At 29.7% G+C, this 14,741-nt stretch overlaps 1 pseudogene; it reads right to left on the bottom strand.

Annotated features, from left to right (window-relative positions):
- Window positions 1–1,298: 1,298 nt before the first annotated feature.
- On the bottom strand, window positions 1,299–2,364 carry LOC124834594 (receptor-like kinase TMK4 pseudogene; annotated as a pseudogene).
- Between the last annotated feature and the right edge of the window lie 12,377 nt (window positions 2,365–14,741).

The following is a 14,741-nucleotide window of genomic DNA, read 5'->3' as shown; positions in this document are numbered from 1 at the left end:
ACCAAGTAAAATCAATATACTATCAGAAGCTCTTATTTCAGAATAGTTATTAACATAGGAAACTATAACTTGGTTTGCATGTCCAAGAAAACGCACGGCTAAGTGAAAAGAAGAACTTACCAGTTCAGAACCCAAAACCTATCGGTTCAAACTGAAGCTCTTGACACCGGAGGAGTAGAAACGGTGCCTGAATGGTGATCGGAGGAAGCAAAGGTGAGAATTTCTTAGAGAGAAGATGAAGGAGATGTAGTGAGAAGGAGGAGAAAATGAGATTTTTCAGAATCTGAGGAAGAAGGGTGCATGCAGTGAGTGGCGTGGATTTCTGAAAATCAAAGTTTTCCTTCCAACGTCAAAACGAGCGTTCGCTCATATGCTAACACCTATCTTCCACCAGCTGAGTGTCGAGCCCCTCTCTTGACACGTAAAATCCACTAAAGTGAATCCTGAGTGGATTTTTAATAGCTCTGACATCATGCATTTTATTTCAAGCTCAAATTTGCAGTTAATTTTGAGATGCCAAAAGACAGTGAAATATTTAAAACACATAAGTTCAACCAAAGTATGTTAGTTTAAACAGCAAATGTGTTGCAGATAGTTATCCTTAGAACATCGTGTAGATAAGCAATTTTCCAAATTTTTGTCTTGTCTATAACGTATATGGATAATACAAATCTCAAAATGTATAATTTATATTTATAAAATAAAATTAGGACTAGTTAGACCATTCGGGATGATGACCGTGCTAATTCTTTTCACTATAGCTTTTTAATTCTTAATTAACCTAATCCTCTTTAACTTTTTTGTTATTATTATTTGATTTTAGATTTCCCGTAGTTTTACAAGTGATAATTCTTGTAGGGAATCAGGTTTGAAGCTAGAGGTTTCTGATATTCCCATTTAAAATCTCGTGACAACCAATTTTAATTAGTTATAAACTTCTGTTTTATTGTGTACTATTGCAACACCTTATATTAATATTTTGAGGACTTGCAGGGTAGTGCATCAACTCAAGAGTTCATGCAATAGTTGCCAAATTTTGATCAGGAATTAACAGAGAAATTAAAAGCTGCAGAGAATGTTGGAGAAGTGAGTAACTAGACAATATTTTGGAATCTTGATTAGGATAAAAATAGCCACATTAATGGCTTCACCAACATGATCTATTCAAAATTATTTAAACAAAGTGTAAATTACATTATCTTTAAGATAAAATAAAGCTTTGTTAACCTTTTTTTCTCATATCCACATGATTTCAGCGAATAATGAATCCATTAAACAAATATAAAATTGAAGACATATCAATGGTCGGAGAGGATTTCCGAGATGGACATATCATAATGTCCTTCATAGATCACGTCACAACCTTCTTCTTCATGTTGTTCATGGGTGCAGGCGGGCTTCCATTGCTCCACCAGAGGAACCAAGACATTCACTGCATGCCGCATATCAGGCCTTTTATGGGGTTTAGGAGCAGTGCAATGAGCTGCGAGGTCAACCATTTACATATGCTCTCCATGCTTTCACCGTCAAGGTTTAGACTTTCATGAGTTACCAGTGAGATATTTTCCATGTTATCTATAATCCTACAGAACCATGAAACCAAGTGAGACATTTCTTCCAGCAAACTATTGTCCAATGTCTTTCTACCGCTAATTAGTTCAATCAAAACTACTCCAAATGCATACACTTCCGCTTTCCTCGTCACTCTTCCAGTAGTAGCTGACAACATTACATTAATTAATAAAACCAAATAAAGACAAACATGTACAAAAGCTTTCTATATACCTTTATACTCAGGTTCTAGATATCCAAGTGTTCCCGCCACTCGTGTCCACACAGAATCATTTCCTCCTGGTGCAATAATTTTAACCAAACCAAGATTTGTAACCTTCGCTCTCATGTCATCTCCCCAAAGTATGTTTGAGGGTTTTAAGTATCTATGAATGAAGCTTTGCTGAGCTAGGCGGTGCAAATATTCCACTCCTCGTGCTACGTCCAAAGCTATTGTTACACTTTGTTTCCAAGTCAAAGGAGCACTACCATTTTCACACAAAGAGAACAAATGTTGAGTTAATGTCCCTTGAGGCATATACTCGTACATCAAAAGCTTTTCGTCGCCTTCAATAGAATGTCCTAAAAAACCCACCAAGTGTTTATGCCTGACTTTACTCAGAACTGCAATTTCTGCTTCCAATTCACTCATTCCCTGACTTCCCCTTCTACAGGAATCACATTTCATTCTCTACACAACAATTTTAGTTCCATGATCCAATTCCCCTCTATAAACCACTCCAAATCCCCCCTACCCAAAATGTTTTCTTCACTGAAATTTTTCGTTACTTGTCGAAGAAATTGAATTGACATGGTAACACATTAACCCTCAATTCTCGGAACAACTTTCTTTTCGTTTTCTAGATTCTTAACCTTTCCCAATGTACAATTCCAGTTTTTAGTATGACACACGCAAAAGACAAGCACAACCACCGCGACAAAAAACACACCAATAACCACAAACCCTACAATCCAAGCAGGAGAGAATGAAAAACCACCTGATGCTATATTTGGACTTCCGATTGATACATCACCAGAACCGCTGGACGAAGTAGTTCCACTACCACCACCACCTCCAGAATACCCCTTTAGTATTGAATATCATCTTGGTTGGGAACTTTAAAACATAAGAAAAGATAGATTGTTATTAGACACGTCCAGATACTCAAGTTGAGTCAAACTCATCAAGCCTCTTGGTATTGATCTCCAAATGATTGTCATTGAGATACAAGTTTCTCAAATGAGTTAAATTGGTAAATGCAGGTGAAAATAAAATATTAAAGAAAATGAAAATAGATAAAATGTTTATTTAATCGGAGCCTGCAAATTTTTTTTTGTTTGTTTACATTTATGGTTTTGACAAAGAAATTCAAAAATAAAATTAATCTTTTAAACTTTATAAGAATTAGTGATTTGGTTACTAAATATAATATTATTTTAAAATTTTATTATTTGTTCTAATAATTGTTATAATTTAGATTGAAATAATACTAAATTGCAAAATTAAAACTATATAAGTAGCTAAAAATATAAGTTAATTTTTATTTATTTATTTTTATATTTGTATATTATTTCAGTTACAATATAATTACTAACTTAATGTATACTATATTTCATTCAATAGCCGAATTCCCCCATCTGATTTGCAGCTTCGAAATTGAATTCGATCTCCGGTTATCCAAATTGTAGGTGGATTTTTGAGTTTTTCTTTTATGTGACTAAAGGGAGAAAAAATTGAAAAAGAATACGAAGAAATAAGAAAAAATAGATTTAATTTTTAGGGAAAAGTAAATTAAAATAATTAATTAAAAATGTAGAGATTAAATTTTAATTGATTTGAGAGAGGGAAAAATAAGAAATTTGGTTTTGTAATATTCTAAATTAATCTTTGTATTTTTTGTTTGTTGAAAAAAAAAATATGTATATATAAATTGAATTTTTTAGAATTTTGCATAAAAATACTACTATAATGGTTTTAAAAAAATTATTATTGGTGGTGTAAAAAATTAGAAATGAAGTTAATTAAGTTATGAACTTTTGTTATTATGTGTAGGATGATAAATAATTTTTTGAATGTTGAGAAAAAATTAAGAGACTCATCAAATCTTTGTTATGTATGTGTTATCATTTTATGAATAATTACTTTTTAATTTTGGTTTGATAACTTATTTTGTGTATGTCAGTGTACATTATTTTTACGGAGTAGAGCATCAATATAGAATAATAAAAATATATATCCTTTGGATTGATAAAAATAAATATGAAAGAAATAAAAATGTTTAATACCTTTTTTGGTCCCTAGAAAGGAGACCAATGTTCAATGTGGTCCCACCTTTTTTTAGAAGTTCAATGTGATCCCATCTTTTGTAAAAAGTGTGCAATCAAGTCCTTTTTGGAAACGGCGTTAAGTTTTTAACGGAGCAGCTGACAGGGTGGACTGAAGTTAGCTACGTGGCTTTGTGTGGGTAATACGTGGCAGTGAGAGGGTGATACGTGGCTGTGAGAGGGTAAATCAGAAAATTAGGGTTTGAGTTGCAGAGAAATTGGGATTTATTGTCGTGTTTCTTTAGAAGGATTGTGTAATATTTACCTTCAATCGACTACGCTAAGTGACTGATGTACGTGATCATTGATAAAGAACATGTCTATGGCATTTATGTATATGTGTATGTATATTGTAATTGCTGGTTTGAGAAGCTCTAGCATGATATGGAAACATGGAAACCTGGTTTCACGTGTGGATCTCTGAACTGCTTCTGTTCTGCATCATTAGCGAGAGATTTGATAGAATGCAGCATGATGTTCAAATTGCCGAGCAGCTTCTCATCAAATTTTCTTCGAGGAAAGAAGTCTACATATTGAGGTGAAGGCATCTGTGCATTTCTTTGTGCATATATACCCATCTGTGACACTTTCTTTCTCAAGCAACCATCTTGTTTCTCTCGTTAACATAACAACAACGACAACAACATGGGAGGTCTCGAAGATATCAAGAACGAGGCAGTGGATCTGGAGCGGATTCCTGTGGATGAAGTGTTCCGCGAACTGAATTGTACGGAAGGTCTGACGAATGAAGAAGGCGACAATAAATCCCAATTTCCCTGCAACTCAAACCCTAATTTCTGATTTACCCTCTCACAGCCACGTATCACCCTCTCTCTGCCACGTATTACCCACACAAAGCCACGTAGCTAACTTCAGTCCACCCTGTCAGCTGCTCCGTTAAAAACTTCACGCCGTTTCCAAAAAGGACTTGATTGCACAATTTTTACAAAAGATGGGATCACATTGAACTTCTAAAAAAAGGTAGGACCACATTGAACATTGGCCCCCTTTCTAGGGACCAAAAGAGGTATTAAACCAAATAAAAAAAATCACTTATTTGAATGAGTGAAAACGCTGATTTTTTTAGAAAAGCAATCTATAACTTTTTTCGAATAAAATATGATAAAATATGTAGTTTTTTGCCATAGTAGATTTGTAATAATAAAATATACATCCAAAGTTTAGTTGTTAGTTTTGTAATAATATAATTAATATTTACTTTATGGATTAAAAAAATATTTAATATTTAAAAAAATGATTTTTCACCTCAAAATCATTATTTTATGAATTAAAAATTTATTTAGAGAAAATATACTTTACACACTGTTACACTAATTTCACACATTATTTCTCATTCTATTATTATAAAAATTATAAAATTATGTCATATAAAAATTATGTCAAATAAATAAGTGTGTCAATCTACTGGTTTATTTAATATTTTAACAAATAAAGTTCTACAAAATTTTCTTATTATACTGAATAGTTTCATATTATTTAAAAGTTGAAGTAAAACATGCAATTTAAATTTCCTTTATCTTTTAGAATGAAAATCTTAAGGGAAGAACCGATGATTGTTATAATTATTTTACGGAGTAATAATATATATATATATATATATATATATATATATATATATATATATATATATATATCCCTTGGATTGATAAAAATAAATATGAAAGAAATAAAAAAAATTAACTTATTTCAATGAGTGAAAACAATAAATACATGGCTGATATTTTAGAAAAGCAATCTATAACTTTTCTCAAATAAAATGTGATAAAATATATAGTTTTTGCTATAGTAGATTTATAGCTCCAAAGTTTAGTTGTTAGTTTTGTAATAATAAAATTAATATTTATTTTATGGATTAAAAGCATTTAAATTTAAAAAAAAATCATCTCAAAATCATTATTTTATGAATTAAAAGTTTATTTAGAGAAAATATATTTGACACACTACTAAATTTATTTTACATATTATTTCTTATTTTATTATTATAAAATTATGTCAAACACTTATTTTACATAATATTTTTAATTTTATTATTATAAAATTATGTTCTTTATAAGTGTGTCCGTCCACCATTGTCTGTATATGTAATATTTTAACAAATAAAATTCTATATTAAACCTAATTTATTTTACTACATTTTTTATTAAAAGATCGAGAGAATGCAATTTAAATTTCCTATCCTTAAGAGTGAAAAGCTTAAGGCCGTGTGCGTTTAAGAGATGGATTTGGGGAAGAGACAGTAGAAATTCATTGTTATTTTTTTTGAGTGGATTTGTAAACCAATGAAAGTGGATTTGTAAGTAAAGTTTGTGAAAATAGTTCTAAAAGTAATATAAATGATAATTGTTAATGTTATATATAATTGTAAAAATGTTTATAAGGAGAAAAAGAATTAAAATTAATTTTTAAAATGTAAAAAAAATGGTAATTTAGTAAATTGAAATAATAATAATATATATTGTTATTATTAATAATATTATAATAATAATATTATTATTAATATTATTATTTATATTTTTATTTTTATTATTGTTATTACTATTATTATTATTATTATTAATATTATTATTATTATTACTACTATTGTTACTACTACTACTATTATTAATATTATTATTATTATTATTATTATTATTATTATTATTGTTGTTGTTGTTGTTATTATTATAAAAGACGAGAAAGAGCAAATAAAAAAAGAGAAACACCATTGAAACTTTGTTTCACACTTGAGAATTATCAATTGTAAAGGTAGACATCATAATTTCTCATCATCCTTGCAAATAATACCTCTTATGGGATGATGGAAGAAAACATCAATTCCACATTCACTCGCCCTTCATTCTTCATTAATCAATCGAAACGGACACGACTTTTAATTTTAATTCGTCTTCGCAAGTTTAAGTGAATAGTAGTTTTTTAGAAGTGAACAGACCTTAAAAGACATGACCTTAAAAGACATTGATAATGTTAATTTTTACATTATCTAAGTATCAATTTAGTAGCAAAATTAACTCTTTTCTAGCTTGTAGCTTGCTTAATCATCTTTTTTGTCTCAGTTTTATGAATAATTGTGTTTTGGGATACTTTGATATAATTTCATCTTTAATCTCTTTATTTTGTTGCTAAATTGTACTTGGAAGAACCTCCATCAATGTAGAGAACTGAATCAACAACAGAAGCAAGTAGAGTTGCACAATAATGAGAAAAAGAAGCAGAACAACAAGGTCAAGCCCGGGCACCCCTAGCTCAAGGGCGCTTGAGCTCTAGTGTACCACGACTAACGTGCGCCTGGGCGCCCCTCCTTCTGGGCGCTTGAGCTCCAACTTTGCTGACATGGCATATTTGCCCTATTTTTCTCTATTGGAGCACTTGGAGGCGAGCTAGGAGCTATGGGAACAATCCTTCTTCTTCCTTGGGTCTCTCCCTTCTTCCATTTCACCATTTGTAAGCTTAAGCTCTCCATGACAATGGAGAGCTAATTTCATTATTGTTGGGAATTGATGTAACCACGAATCTCTTATGTATATTACAGTTGATTTGAATGATTATATGTCTCTTTTATTGATTGTTAGTGTTTAATTCCTTCTCTTAATGCTTGTTGTGAAATTGTTATCCATGGGATGATTTTAGGGTTTGCTTGATATTGGGAAATATTGTATGAATTTAGAACTGGATTAAACACCTAAAGAAAATTGTATTTAGGGATAGAACTAGGACCTTTGATTGTCTTGAATCTCTATTCTTAATGCATAAATAATTGTTAGGTTTTCCAAGGGATTGGAGTCTAATAAGGAAGTGTAGGTTCTCTCTACCAAGGGATTGAGTTGGAGTAAATTAGTAGATTGACATTGGCATATTAATGAAGAGGAGTGATTTTCCATGTATAAGAGTGAAGTAGGTGAAATCATACCCCCAACAATACCATTTCTAATATTTTCATTCCTAAGTGTTTGAGTTACCAAAGTTCACTTTTATCATTCTTGTCTTATATTTACTTTAATTGCACTAAAACCCAAATTATGGAATCATTCTTTAGTCTAAATTAGTTAGAAATTATACGATTGTTTGGTGACACGAGTATCTAGGGAAACGATATTCGGTCTTACTGATTTATTACTTGAAACGATTTGGTACACTTGCCAAAGTCTCAATAGGCGTTGAAATGAATTTTGAGATACGTAAGAGGAGCATTATCACTTGGTTTGTTTTACACTAAGACATATAATTATCATCTTAGTGGGTACTCAGACAATGATGGGTGCAGACACACGGATGACCGAAAGAGCACGATAAGCTATGTTTTCCTTATCGAGAACATGACATTCAACTGACTTTTTAAGAAATAAACTATAGTGACATTGTTAACCTGTGAGGCTGAGTATGTTGCAACATCCTGGAGTATATATCATTTAGTGTGGCTTAGAAATCTTCTAAGCAAACTGGAGATGAAACAAGAACGAGGGACCTTGATCCAGATTCACAACAAGTCAGCCATCGAGTTAGTAAAGAATCCGATCAACCATGAGAGAAGCAAACATATTGATGTGCGATTTCATTTCATCCGAGAACAAGAAAAAGAGGGAAGCGTGGAGTTAGAGTACGTAGAAAGTTGAGCATAAGCTATATATATGTTCACAAAACTATTGCCAACTATTTTGTTCGAAAATAACAAAAAAATGATTGGAATGAAGGACAAGAAAAACATTTAAGCTTATGAGGGTGTTTGTGACCATGGTCCCAATTAATTAGTGAGGGTGAGGTTTATCATGTGGGTCACCAAAGTTATTGGGACCACACTGTTTCTCTATCATGATGGTAGCCACGCCTTTTGTACCTTGCAAGACTTTGGTACATCCTTGATGTGATAGTGATACATATTGTTGTGATGCCATGTCAGAGATAAGGGATGTTTTGCTGTTATAAATACCACCATTGTCAAGAGAGTATGTGTGTCGAGAAGAGAGAAAAATAATGTCTATTCTAGCACGGTGAAGAAGTGAAAATAAAGAGGATGTGTTGTGTTGTGAGGTGTATCTGTGTTGTTTTTTATGATATTGAGAGTTTGAGAGTTAGTGTTGTGTTTATGTATTTTTGGTTTTTCAAAAACTTGTTATGTTTTCTATAATAGAGTTATCTTTGATACCAACAAGAGCTAGATTATCCAAGGTTATCGCTTCCTCACCACCATCACATTGTGTCTCCGATTGAAATTCCGACTCGCTGGCAATTATTATCTCCTTCCTATTTTATTTATTTTTAATGTTGGTTGTCTTATGTATGGTGTGTATTCAATGAAAGTGATGGATGAGGTGAACAACACCCAAGAATCGTGTTTTTTGTTTTTTTATGTATGGGTGGATGGAGGTAATGAATTCTTGTTAGAAAATGGTGATTGAAAGAGACGTAGTGATATGGTTCTAGAGAGGTATGATGAGTCCAAAAATGTGACATGAAGATTGAGGGTGTAGTGAATGGGTGAAAGTGATTGGTTGAAATCGAGTGAAGATGAAGACGAGAGAAAGATGACGGAGAAACTAAAATGTGGACAAAAGTAATTGAACTGCACTAAACTGTTAAAAAATGTATTAAGCCAAAAAATAGCTTGTCTGAACTGAATTGAAAATTAGTTTAGATAAACTGAATTAAGCAATTTTTTGTTCTAACAAACTGAACTGAACTATTTATGTAAAATTATTGAAAAAAAAGGAAAAGTTAACTAAGTAAATAGGAAAGATTTGTCTTTACTCAAAAACATAGGTTCTCTTATAAACAACAAAATTAAAAAGTTGAAACAAGTTGGTCGGGCCTAAGATTGAGACAGGTCAAATCGGGCAAAATGTCAAAATAGGTTGAGATCAAAATTTGGTCCCAGGACCGTCATAGTTGAAACTCAATCGAGTAAGCCTTGACCTAAAATTGGTCGAATTAGGCCAAGAAGTCACAGACGATACGTAGTCATGTCAGTTTCAACTTAAATTCGGTCAAGTCAGTCCCAGTAAAAAAATCAACCGAATTAGATTGGAATAACCATGGTCGAAACTCGGTTAACTCGGTCCTAACCTAGTTGAAAATTAGTGAAATTCAGTTGTGACGACCACGAATGGTTTAGACAATCTGGACTGAAAGTCGATGAAATTCAGTCGATTTAGCCCCAACCAAAAATTGGTAAAAAATTTCATTCTAAAAAACTTTTTTAAAAAAACCTTTTTTAAATCATTTTTTTTCAAAATATATTATAAAAAATTTATTTTTATCTCTTTTTATTCAATACCTATTTTTTTACAAATTCCGAAAATAAATCTTATTTACTTACGAAATCAGGTGTTAAGACATATAAATAGATTTATTATTCGTTTATAGAATTTGTATTATCAGAGAGATTAAACCATCCAAGTGTTTTATATAAATTTCACTTTTCAAGAAAACCATATGTATGTAAAACTTTGACCGATCTCATGTATCCAAGTGATTTTACATGTTTAGGTGTCCCAATTACAAGAACAAAATTCTTTCACTTTGTAAGCTAATATAATAAAGATCCTCTCTTTCAAGAATCACAGAATTTTAAACATGAGTTCATCATAAATCATTACTCTTGTCATATACTGGTGCTTAGTCAATAAACAAGCTACTTTTGTCTAATTTAGACTTAAATATATAAATATATTATCAATTTTATTTTGAATATCCTGTAAAAATAAATTATACAAAGGTTTTAAATTTTGAATTATAGTCATTTGTCTTAAAAAATTGAATTGAATTTTTATGTTAGAGAAGTGCCAAATGATCATTTTATTAATTTAAACCTCGATCTTCGTATGGAATCCTCTGTCTGTTTTCCTTATTGCTGCTTAACCGAACTTCCTTTCAACATCAACATCTTCTTTTTCTTCCACCAACCCCGTCCAATTTCCAGCCGAAATTCCATATTTACACCTAACCTTCTATTCAACAATAGTAATATGAAAGCATCCTTAATAACAAAAAACTAAAAGAAAACCTCGTTTATAGAAAAAAAAACACAAAACAAAAGATTATATCCTAAATGTAGAGATTAAGTATGTCTTGAAATGTGCATTTGAGTAAGATGATACATCATACTTTTCAACATTTTCAGACTTCCATTTAGAGAAAGTGTGAGACAGTCATGATTTTATTTTATACTTTTCTTTGTAAAGTCGTCTAATTGAGAGAATGAAATAGCTTTGAATTAGGCACTTATAACCATTATATGTGGTGCGGGCGTTGTGCTTTTGTATGAGTTGAAGTATGATCTTTTGATAGGTACATGTCCAATTTAGGAATTATCAATTATTAAGATTAATTATCGGTTATGATAATATTAGTGAATAAAAAATTCATTGAAAAATAATACTAATGAAACCTAAATTTAATTGATATTAGAAGAGAAATGATCAAAATAAAAACACTTTACAGAAAGTTTTTCAAGAAATCTTCCATATTCTTTCTATTTTAGATGCATCTTTTGTGCTTAATCAATAAATTCTCTTGAACCAAGTTGCATGTACAAGTTCTCTAGGAAAGGGTTCTTTTTGTTTTTACTCTTAAATTCACTCATCAAGTAGTATTTTTTTTAGATCTTTTCTCGTTTTCTAAATTGTTTTTCGCCCTTAGGTTTATAACATGTTCATATAGTAAGTTTTTACACTGGTTATATATTTTCTTCATAGCTTTTTTTTTTTTTCAAAACAAAAACAGTTATCATTGAGTGTTGCATATTGCTTGTGCTGTAGATATGAAATTTAATTAATTTTTAAGAATAATCAAGCAATCTATGTGAGATTAATGGGATGTAAGTTAAGGGATAGTTGAACCTCTGAAAAATATCTTATAGTCTTCTTTTTTTCTTCTTTCCTTCGTCTCTTTTATAGTGTTCTTGTCCTTTTATTAAGCACTTTATTATAAAAGAATTATCAAGACTGTTTCTAAAATTTATCATTAAAAGATCTCTTAAATTAATCCATCCTCTTGTTTGATCTCTTTATTATTATCTTTTTGACACGATCTTGACCATTTTAATTATTAGCTTTTTAATAATAACCTAATTAAATGATTAAATTAAACAAGTAAAAAATTCAAATGATAAAGATGAATACAATAAATAATATATAAAAAGATATATTCACAAATTGATTGTCTTAAACGTCTAACATGAATTTATTTAAAATTCATTTGTCTTGAATCCCTCTAAAATGTCAACAGACTGGAATTTGAATTTGAATCTTTTGATAAGTTTTTGGCATAATCATTCTAATATGTCTTCAAAATCAAAATACTTGATGAACATTGATTTGAATGTTTTAAAATATATCAAAAAAATTATTAATATATTTTTAATGCTCAAAGAAAAAGAAAAAAACAGAAGAAAAGCTGGATTCAAGAAATATTCTCTCACATTCTCCCATCGCGGCTAATTGTTGGTATAATTAATTAGCTTGATTGATAATGTATAAAGAGTTGTATTACATTAATTATAATTTTATGTTTAAAATCCTGTAAACATGAAGAAAACTTTTAAATTAAAAGCTCATAAGAATTCTTAGTTGATTTAATGGTTCATCGTATGATATACGATCCCCTGTCGTTGTTTGTTTTCTGACGTTAATTGTCGTGTTATGTCTGTTTTTATTCTGCAATTCTAATCTCCAACTATTTATATTCTCCTTCTACAATGTTTTAATCTTGTTTGCTTGACTTCAGAGTTTTGGCTTGTTTGACCTCGAAAACCTAAAGTTTCCGCACTATAACATTATTTAACTGGACAATTCTAACCATATAACAGTCACTATAATCTTATAGAAATATTGAGATAGAAAATTTATGCATGATATGCGAGTACGGATGAAGTACATAACTAAAACATGACACATGAATCAGTTCTTTACATGTCTTTACATATGCAGCCCAAAAAAAAAATTTTTTTTAACTTTTTCTTCTATATAAAATATTAGGTGAACAATTTTAATAACTTTATTTTTATTTAATTAAATTAATTAAAATAATAAGATTTATAAATTTATTTTATAAAATAAGTAATATTCACTCACAATTTTATAATAAATTTAATAAAAATAAAAATGACTTTGAATTGGATTAAAAATAATGTGAGAAACATAAATGAGAAACATATGTTTATTTTTAGATGATTGGAGAAAAATTGCCAATTAACAAGTTTACTATGGAAAATATTGACTAATCTCAATTCAAGGGATGATTTTATTAGATATGTTATCATTATAATAATTATTTTTTTATCTAAATCCTCCATCATTCAAACCCCAATTAAATTAAGGTATGATGTACTTTTTAGTTATTATTCTCTTCCGAATCTAGGAAAGAATTCTGAAAAATATTTTTTCTTTTTGAAAAATACATTAGCGGAATAATCAACCTGATATTAGAAGACTCAGGTAATTCTTTTAATATGTTTTCTTTTATAAATCATCATATAATTTTCCTTTCTCTTTCTCTTGTGTAAACCAGACGTTAGGTATACATATGAATTATTCTCCCATAAGAAATTATGTTTAACAAGTTCGTTATGTTATAATGTTTATTCTTTTAATATATTTTGAAAAGGAATATAAATAATTAATTGTTAGTGAATTAAAGTATTGAAAGAGAAAATGAAGTAAGTTCCCCCTTTGAACACGTCAAAATGCACAAACTATTGAAATATTGGAGGTGGTTGACCCAGTCGCCTACGTAAAAATGAAAAACTACATCTCTTTTATATAATATTATATTTTCTTATTTTGTTTTTCTAAATATCCTCACTTTTAATTTCCCTATTTCTTTTTTTAAAAAAACAATTTTATACATCTCTTTTTCTATACTAACCTCTTCTATTATTTGAATACGAAATTTTACCATTCCAAAAAAAAAGATTGGATTTGATTATAAATTCATCAAAATTTAAATATTTTATTTAATTAAGACTATTGAAATATATTAAATTTTAATTAGTTTATTTATATAAAATATTTTAATTATTACTGTAAGAAACATTATTAGTGAATATTACTAATATATATAGAATATTATTATTAATTGTACTATATGAAATATACCGATCGGAGTTAATGGTCATTCATGAGCAATTATCAGGTATTAATAGGTCAGATTACCTTATGCTCTACAAATATACGGTAATTATTGATTATTGGGTTTGATTCCCTACAATTATACTGCACTGATAACTAATCAATGGACGTGGTTGTCACAAGCCTTAACGGATGTCCAGGTATAATCATTTTCTTCTATCCTAATAAAATATAGATCTTTTTATGAAACATATCTGACTTGAACGTCGAAGTGTCTTCTGCAGGTCAACCACCAGTCGGGAAGGATTACTGAGTTGGTCGATCGAAGCATAGCAAAGAAGGACGACCGACCCCAGACAAATGTAACCGAAACACTAATATATATATATATATATATATATATATATATATATATATATATATATATATATATATATATTAGGTTGATGAAAATAATACATCTTGAAAAGTCTCATATCATATAAAATAAGCAAATGAGTAAATATTAGTGATTATATAATAGACTCTAAGTTAATAGTTTTAGTCATCCCAAGTCAAGAACACTTTAAGTTTGTATTTAACTTTATGTATACTTTTCACTAGTGCAAAATAAATATAATATATCAGTTCTAGATGATATATTAGATCGGTTCTACAACTGATCTAATGAGCCGATCTAATGAGCCGATATAATAAAATACTACATCGGTTTTGGAACAACTGATCTAATACCTTTAATTAAAAATACATTTTCGAATGTGGTTTCTACATACTTGTTGCATT

Source organism: Vigna umbellata, chromosome 3 (genome assembly GCF_029865625.1).
Source record: "Vigna umbellata cultivar VRB3 chromosome 3, Vumbellata_1.0, whole genome shotgun sequence".
NCBI classification, from domain to species: Eukaryota; Viridiplantae; Streptophyta; class Magnoliopsida; order Fabales; family Fabaceae; genus Vigna; species Vigna umbellata.
This window is presented reverse-complemented; position numbering and strand designations above follow the sequence as displayed.